Source organism: Triturus cristatus, chromosome 2_2, assembly GCF_964204655.1.
Source record: "Triturus cristatus chromosome 2_2, aTriCri1.1, whole genome shotgun sequence".
Taxonomy (NCBI): domain Eukaryota; kingdom Metazoa; phylum Chordata; class Amphibia; order Caudata; family Salamandridae; genus Triturus; species Triturus cristatus.
Window position 1 is genome coordinate 616,654,811 of NC_140582.1, and position 7,779 is coordinate 616,662,589.

Below are 7,779 nucleotides of genomic sequence, written 5' to 3' on the forward strand. Positions count from 1 at the left end.
ATCCTTATCATGTACAGCAGGTTTACTTTATCCCAAAAGTATCATATCAGTCCACACTAACAGTGTCCATTGAATGTTCAACAATGGAATTGTTCCATTGTACCTTTAAATTTGCCTTGAAACGCAATGCTCCTTCTTGCACTGGCTAATTTTTATTCTGTTCCTGTTTTCCAACCCATATAATCTGCATGACATTGCTAATCATTGTAATTTGCACACAACATTAATACTAAAGGCCCAGATATGCATGGATTTAAATTATATGGCTTTTCGAATGAGTCTTGGTGAATCATACTTCTCGGAGTCACAAAATGTACATTTGATATTTTCAAAAGTTATGAAGTGGGTGGATATCTCATGAATGCAATTGCATGTAAGCTCCATCAATATAGGACTGCATCATTTTATTGCGTCTGTTTGAATCCGTTACAAGTAGTGATATAATTTTGAAAGACAGCTTTACATATTCAGACAACATACAGCCACCCAATGGCCTTTGGAAAAAGCAAGAATCCATCACAGAGGTATCAGTGTGTACAGTACTCCTACATTGTAGCAAGGCATGCCTAAGGTACACATGTTAAATTAAACGATTGAACTGCTAGTACTGCGCTAAGTATTCACGCTCCCTATTATTTAGGAGGACACATTTTGAGGATGAAACAAAAAGTGTCAAAGACTTATTTTTTGCTTGAATTAATCAGTTTTTTAATAATGTATCTTTAGAATTTTTTTGGACCTTCCTATTGCCAAAGCAATTTTGTTTGAAAGAAAGAATCACACTACACAAAAAAGTTTACAATATTTACACCACACCAATTATTCACTCGCTACTGACATACTGTTCTCGCATACCAAACATTCTTATTCACTCATACATTCACGCAGGCTTGTTGATCCGAAAGTCAATACAAAAGAAAAACGTATTTTACAGTTCTTTCTATTTGGACCACAGAAATAAACTATTCAGAAAAACAGGCATATCTATAAATACTATTCTTAAATTTCTCTACTTTTTGTGGTCTTAAAACAAGGTCTACGCGTTTCGAGACCCTTGATTCGCTGGGCCTCTCATCAGGACCTGTAAGGTAAGGAAGAAGGAGCCTGTATAAGTCACTGTAGAGCCCCTATACCTCTTTGCAAGATTTGTTAGTTACTGGGAGAATAAAGTTACCTTGTTTTGAATGGAGACGAGCGTTTTTGGAAAAGGAGAGAAACCTGGGTGAAAAGGAATTGAGAAAACGAAGTGTAATAGCATCCATTGCATTGTGACATGATAAATGAAACCTTAATTTGGGAAAAAACTTACTTTTCTGTGTAGAAAGCGGAAGGGAAACGGGTTGGGGTGATCCTCACTCGGATTCTGAGGGTGGAATATGATAATGTTTTCAGTATATTGGGAGGCACATTGTCGAAGAAAGCCACATAATTTCAAGGAATTATATTAATTACCTTGAAATGCAGTCGGATTAGGGGCGCGTCTCTTCTGTGCGTTTACATTCTAAATGTTCGTGTTGACACCGTGCTGACACCGAGTTGAGCTGTCCTCGGAGCTATGGGAGATTAGAACTGAAGTTAATTCAAGCAGTTCTGGCCTCGACCTCAATGTAACGAAGATATGGCAGGGGGCATACCTGCGTTTGTCAATCAGTTTCCTCCGTGTTTGTCCGTTGGTTACATCCGCGTTATTCAGTTGCTTTCGTCTTCACTTCCAGTCTTGCTGCGGCTGACGTATTTGTGCATCAGCGTGTTTAGGTGTTATTTGATTGGTTCTCATTATCGGCATAGAAAGGGGACTTCGTTGTAATCTTGAATACGTAGATGTTCCGATAATAGGGGAAAGCTTTTCAGCAAATAGCGAACGACTAATGATGTACCGTATGCTGGAAAAAGACCCATGTAATATTTGTGAAAGAAATTTAATTAATATGGCTCAGATGAAGGCCAAATTAAGCGATGATGAATGTATTGAGGTGTTCCAATATATTTCATAATGAGAGGGTGCTCGTTTCCAAAAGGTTACCATGGAGTTTTTTGATTCAAATTATAGAGTTCAGAGAGTTCGTTAAGGCCGTTAGTGGCAGTATTGAATTTAAGTACTAGCATGGCTTCTGTCCTTGAAAGTTTCTGTTCCAAATCGCCACCTCTTGTGTCTCGTACTACTTTGGCAATGACTGTCCATTTAAGATCTTCAATTAAATGGTTTTTGGTTCGCCAATGATTGACCAATGGGGCTGTTATTATATTTTTGTTAATCCAGGATTTGTGTTGGGACACTCTGGTTCTGATTTCTTGGCTAGTCTTACCTATATACAGGAGATTGCACGGGCATCGTATTGCATATACCACTGATTTGCTCTTGCAGTTGGTAAAGGATTCGTGTTTCCAATAGATGTGGTTGTGTTCGAAAAGATCTCCGTCTATTGTGGAATCGCAACAAATGCAGGTACCGCATCTGTGGTGGCCTTGAATTGGTTGAAGTCCTACAAAGTCACGCACAGTAGTGGGTTTATTTTGCGGCATTGCTGCTCGAACAATTTGGTTGGCAATATTGCGGTCTTTTTTAAAAGCAAACAGTGGGTTTTGTTTGAATGTGGTATCCAGATTTTTGATCAAGTGCCAATTTTGAATGATGCATTTTTTCATTAAGTTTGAGTTAGGACAAAATGTGGAGACACAAACAATCCTTTGCAGTGGTTGCCTTTCATTCTTTTTTAATAGATCTTCCCTCGGGGTCCACCAAGCTCTTTTCATTGCTCTTTTTAGGAGTTTCTTGGGGTATCCTCTTTTTTTCAGGTTTGCAAACAATGTGTTTGCATGGGCCTTGTATTCATCTTTGAATTGGCAGTTGCGTCTTATGCGCAAAAATTGGCCGAAAGGCAGATTTTCACGTAAGTTTCTCGGATGGTAACTTGAGAAGTGAAGGGTCTTATTTCTGTCAGTTGTCTTTTTGAACAAGGTGGTGGCCAGACCATTAGCAGATGGATAGATTTCGACATCTAGAAATGCAATTTTAGTCTGGGAATGGTTTAGAGTAAATTGTATGTCTGTGGTTCGATTATTTAGCCAATCATGAAAGTTCCTTAGATGTTCTAAAGGTCCTGTCTAAGTCATGAACACGTCATCTATGTAACGAGTCAATTTACCGATCTACTGAGTGAAAGGATTATTGTTATAGATGAACTTATCCTCATATTTGGCCATAAAAAGTATCGCCAATTCTGGTGCAAATGGACATCCCATAGCCACTCCTTTGACTTGAAAAAAGAATTCCCAGTTGAAATTAAAGTAGTTCTTTTTTAATGCAAAACTGGCCAATTTCATAATAAATTCAGTCGGGACCTTAGGATTTTGTCTTGTTTCAAGATATGATTGAATCACAGAAAGGCCATCGTCCTGAGGTATTTGTGTATATAATGAAACCACATCGAGTGTTACTAGGTGGTGTGATTCTTGGACGAAGTCAAGAGATGACAATTTGTTAATCAGGTCTGTTGTATCTGCTAGAAAAGATGGCACTTCAGCTATGAAAGGTTTTAGGAAGCAGTCAGCCATTTTTGAGATGGGTTCCATCACAGAGTCGCAGCCGGAAATAATTGGTCGACCAGGTGGTGATGTTTCATTTTTATGGATCATTGGCAGAACGTAGAACAGGGGTGTCCTTGGGTTTTTATTTTGCAGGAATTCGAATTCTTTCTTTGAAAGGAAACCTTCTTCTAAACCTTTTGTAAGAATAGGAAATAGGATATTCTGGAGTTCGAAGGTTGGATCTTTATTTATTTTCCTGTAGCATCTAGTATCATCTAGCTGCCTAGTGACCTCCTTTATATAGTCTTCTTTATCCAGAATGACTATTGAACCACCTTTGTCAGCCTGTTTGATTATAATGGAAGTGTCTTTTTGAAGTTTCGAAAGAGCTTCAATTTCAGATTTTGTAGTATTGAATTTGACCCCTTTTCTGTTGTTTTCCATTTCAGTTATAGCTGAAAGTAAGGTTTTTTCGAAAATGACTACTTCTTTGGGGATTTTATTGGCAGGTGGACAGAAGGTGGATTTTTTCTTTAGGCCAGTGTCATTTTGGATCTCTGTGAGTGGATTAAGCGAAAAAAAGGTTTTAAGTCTTATTTTTCTGCAGGTACACATGTGGCATGTACATTAGCATAATGAACCATGGACAGTACTTTAGCTATAGGATTGTTTTTTAAATTTGATTTGCTTCTACAGCACTTTTTCCAGGGCGCTTTCCAGAGACCAAAATGAGAATGTCTCGTGTGGTTTCAGTGCCAAACAAGATGGTAAGTGCCATGCTGAGCTCCACTGGACACAAGAGCCTTCAGATGCTTCTGGACTGCTCCAGCGCTCATTTAAAAGAGTAAACAGCCATGCATCTTCTCCTCAGTATTTGGAGGCATATTAACAAGGTCTTTATGTCCGCTTTTTTGGCTTTAAAAGCCAAAGAAGGAGAGATAAAAATATCGCCCTATCAACAACAGGGTGCTAGCATGCAAAATCGCATGTTAGCACCCTTTTTCACTACTCTTCCCTTTGCATCTCTAATGAAAAGGAAAGTGGGCGTTGAAAGAGCAAAATAATAGGAGAAATGTCGCTAAGCGACATTTCTCCTATTATCAAGCTTCATGCTAACCCTGTTAGAGACAAAAAAAGCAGCGCTAACCACGGTTAACGCTGCTTTTTTACGTCTGCTAATTGTCAGACTTAGCCATGTAATCAAATGGGAGGTGGATTACATGGCTAAGTCCACCATGATCTATCAACAAGGATATCTCTATCCTTGTAGTTTTATCGCTGCATTACCAGCGATAACCTCACAAAATGCTGCTATTGCTGGATTTTTTATCGCCAAGGCGGTTAGTGTTGTTAATAACGCGATAACCATGCGATATTATCCAGCGATAGCGGGCGTTAAAATAGAAGACCTAAAAATGACCCTCCATCTCCAGTGAAACAAACTCCAGCTTCTATTGATGTGAATCTTGGAGAAATGTTCTAGTTGAAGCCCTTCATGGAAGATACTACCAAGACATTACAATACATAGGGGCTTATTATAAGTCAGGTGGTCCACGGACCACCAGACTCATAGTGGAGGTCACTCAACTACCCTATTATTAATAGGGCAGTGGGGTTGCTCTAGAATCACCACACCCCCCACAACCGCAAGGGAATTGCCATTCCCTGGCAGTTGCATGACTGCCCTGGGGCCGCAATATGGCCAAGCATACTATGTGTTTCCTCACTGCCACACTTTTCACCGCGGTGCAACCGCCATGAAAAGTGTGGCGTGAGATAAAAAGTGGGCCCTGCAGGGCCCCCTTGTGCCTCACACCATGTGAATGCACACCAGAACCTTCATGGCATGGACTGCCATGTAGGTACTGCCTTTGACATTCCCATTGCGGTGCCTATTTGATAGGCACCCCACTGGGATTGCCCGTCAGACAGGAGAAAACTCATGGGTTTGGTGGTGCAGGAGCTGGGCAGTCCCAGTCTGACACCGCCAAACTCTCAATAAGGCCCTCGGATGAGAAATGGTCATCTCTTGAGTTACACGTTTCCATGGTAGAACAATAAACTGGAAGTCTGCAACTTGCAACTTCATGCATCTCCCACCTGGAGATGGAAATCTCTTTACTTAAAAAACATACGGAGGACCAGGAAAATTAAAATTGCGCTGCTGTGCGGAGCCACGTGGGAGCTCCCATCAAGCTCCAAAGCTGAATCTGCTTCTGGTAGGGATGCACTCCAGGTTGGTCGTGCTACCAGCGAGCCATCCATGCTACAGTTGATGGATTGATTCTACAGTGACCCGCGGCACCGGGTGGGGGGTATGAGGTGTGATGCCAGTGACCTTGACGGTGGGCCTCGGACAATTTTTTGCGGTTAGGGCTCTCCCTCCCCTTTGTTTTTTCTTAAGGATGGCATCCTAATCAGTGAAGGCTTAATTAACCGCATTTCAAAAGATACGTCCATGAAAACATGTGCTGCAAAGAGATCCAAAGCCGCAAGCTCAGGGGTCGCTTGCTTCAAGGACAGGAAAGAGTGGTTCTCCCTCATCAGACATGCAGCAATCTACAATACTGGAAGAGCCGTTCCAATCTACATCCTTACTACTAAATTCTTCCAATGAGTCAATCATAAGTCCTGATGGTAGGGAGCAGTGTAAGTCAAGAAACGATGCACTGTCCTCTCATTTGCCTGTTCAGCTGGCAGATCTCCCCCAACAACACACAATAGAAAACGCAGGAAAAGCAAGAAACTGCTGCAAAATAGCTGAAACCCTCTTACCCCCTGTTTTCTATGATTGTGTCCAATGTGACTCAAAAAGACAATCAAACACTAGGAGGAATCCAAGGAGAGCATAGTATTGAGATTGCAGAGGTCACTCTTTCACCAAATGAAAGCTCCATGATGCAGTACTATCACCCTCACTTTTCTTCAAGCTCCCATGATGAAGTACCCTCTTTAGTGTATTCAACATCTTGTGAAAAACCCTGAATCTAATCCTAAGTGAAATTCATGATATGAAGCTTTCGCAGGAAGACACTAGCAAGAAAAAAAATGAACAGTTGAGTCAAATTTCGGACAGTCTACAAACTACTCACCTCCTGTATGACACAGGTGGAGCAGAGACTAGCTGTTTTGGAAGACGTAAGCAAAAATCATGCTGGAACCATCCTAAAAGTACAATCCAATCTAGAGGAACTGCAACTCAAGCTGGATGATGGCGAAAATAGATCCAGGTGGGCACACCTAACATTCATAGGAATTCCAGAAGATTCAGAGGCTGGCCAACCTGTTGCGGCGCTTATTTCAGAGATGATTTCTAAACATTTTCTCATGAATAAAGCGTCTCAATGAATAGATTTAACCATCACCCTGGCCCACCGAGTACCTGCAAATATCCCTGCCAACTCTAAATACCCCAGAATGATTCTAGCTAACTTTGGGGACTTCCGTATAAAAGAAAGAATCTTATCTTGAACAATAAGACAGAAATCATTTACTACATCTGATAATTTTACGTTTCATTTTTTGCAACATGTCTGTCTTAGCTACTCATTGTTGCAAATAATTTATTGCCTTAATTGATGATTTCAAATGACATGGAGCCCTGGCTGGCATTGTCAGCTTTAAAAACTTAAGGTTCTTTATCAAAGACGTGCCCATATTTTTCATTCTGTAGACGGGGCAAGAACTCTTTTGTATTCTTTTAAAGAAAACCCAGTAGGAGCCAGGCCTAGAAATAGCAGTTCCTAAGTTATTTGGCTATTTAGAATTTCAAGCTCTAGCAGATTTGATCTAAATAAGTTGGGGGAGGGGCCCTGGTTGATTTCTTGCTATTTTATGAGGTTCCTTCTTGCTATGTGAGCCCTAAATAAGGGTTGGGTACATGGGACCTTTTCGGGGTGGGACCTCTCAGGTTGTGGGTTCTCTAATAAATCTAAACATTAATATGTAGATAACAGTTGGAGCTTTTTTCTGTGCATTGCATAGTACTAGTTCTATCAAACTTGCTCCACTTATACCGGTATACGCCAGTGTATCAACTCTGTTGTGGTGTGCTTATTGATAAAAGGGGTGGTCAGATAGTGACCATCCAAGATGTGGCTTTCCCGGTGGAGCTTAAAGAGTGCCATGTCAAAGCACTCAGGTAGGTTTTGGGGTGGTCAGGGGGGAAGGGGGTCGCTTGCTCTGGGGGGAGGCCTAGGATGGGTGCAGCCTCATGAGAAGGAGGGGCGGGAGAGGAGGAGGGAGGGAGG

At 41.2% G+C, this 7,779-nt stretch overlaps 1 long non-coding RNA gene across 1 annotated transcript; it reads right to left on the reverse strand.

Moving 5' to 3' along the window:
* Positions 1-387: 387 nt before the first annotated feature.
* Positions 388-1,772, reverse strand: LOC146862584 (uncharacterized). The gene is made up of 5 exons (XR_014978155.1): positions 1,635-1,772; positions 1,453-1,553; positions 1,310-1,363; positions 1,175-1,218; positions 388-1,081 (listed from the first exon to the last, which is right to left on the reverse strand). It is a non-coding gene; the product is annotated as an uncharacterized LOC146862584 (long non-coding RNA).
* Between the last annotated feature and the right edge of the window lie 6,007 nt (positions 1,773-7,779).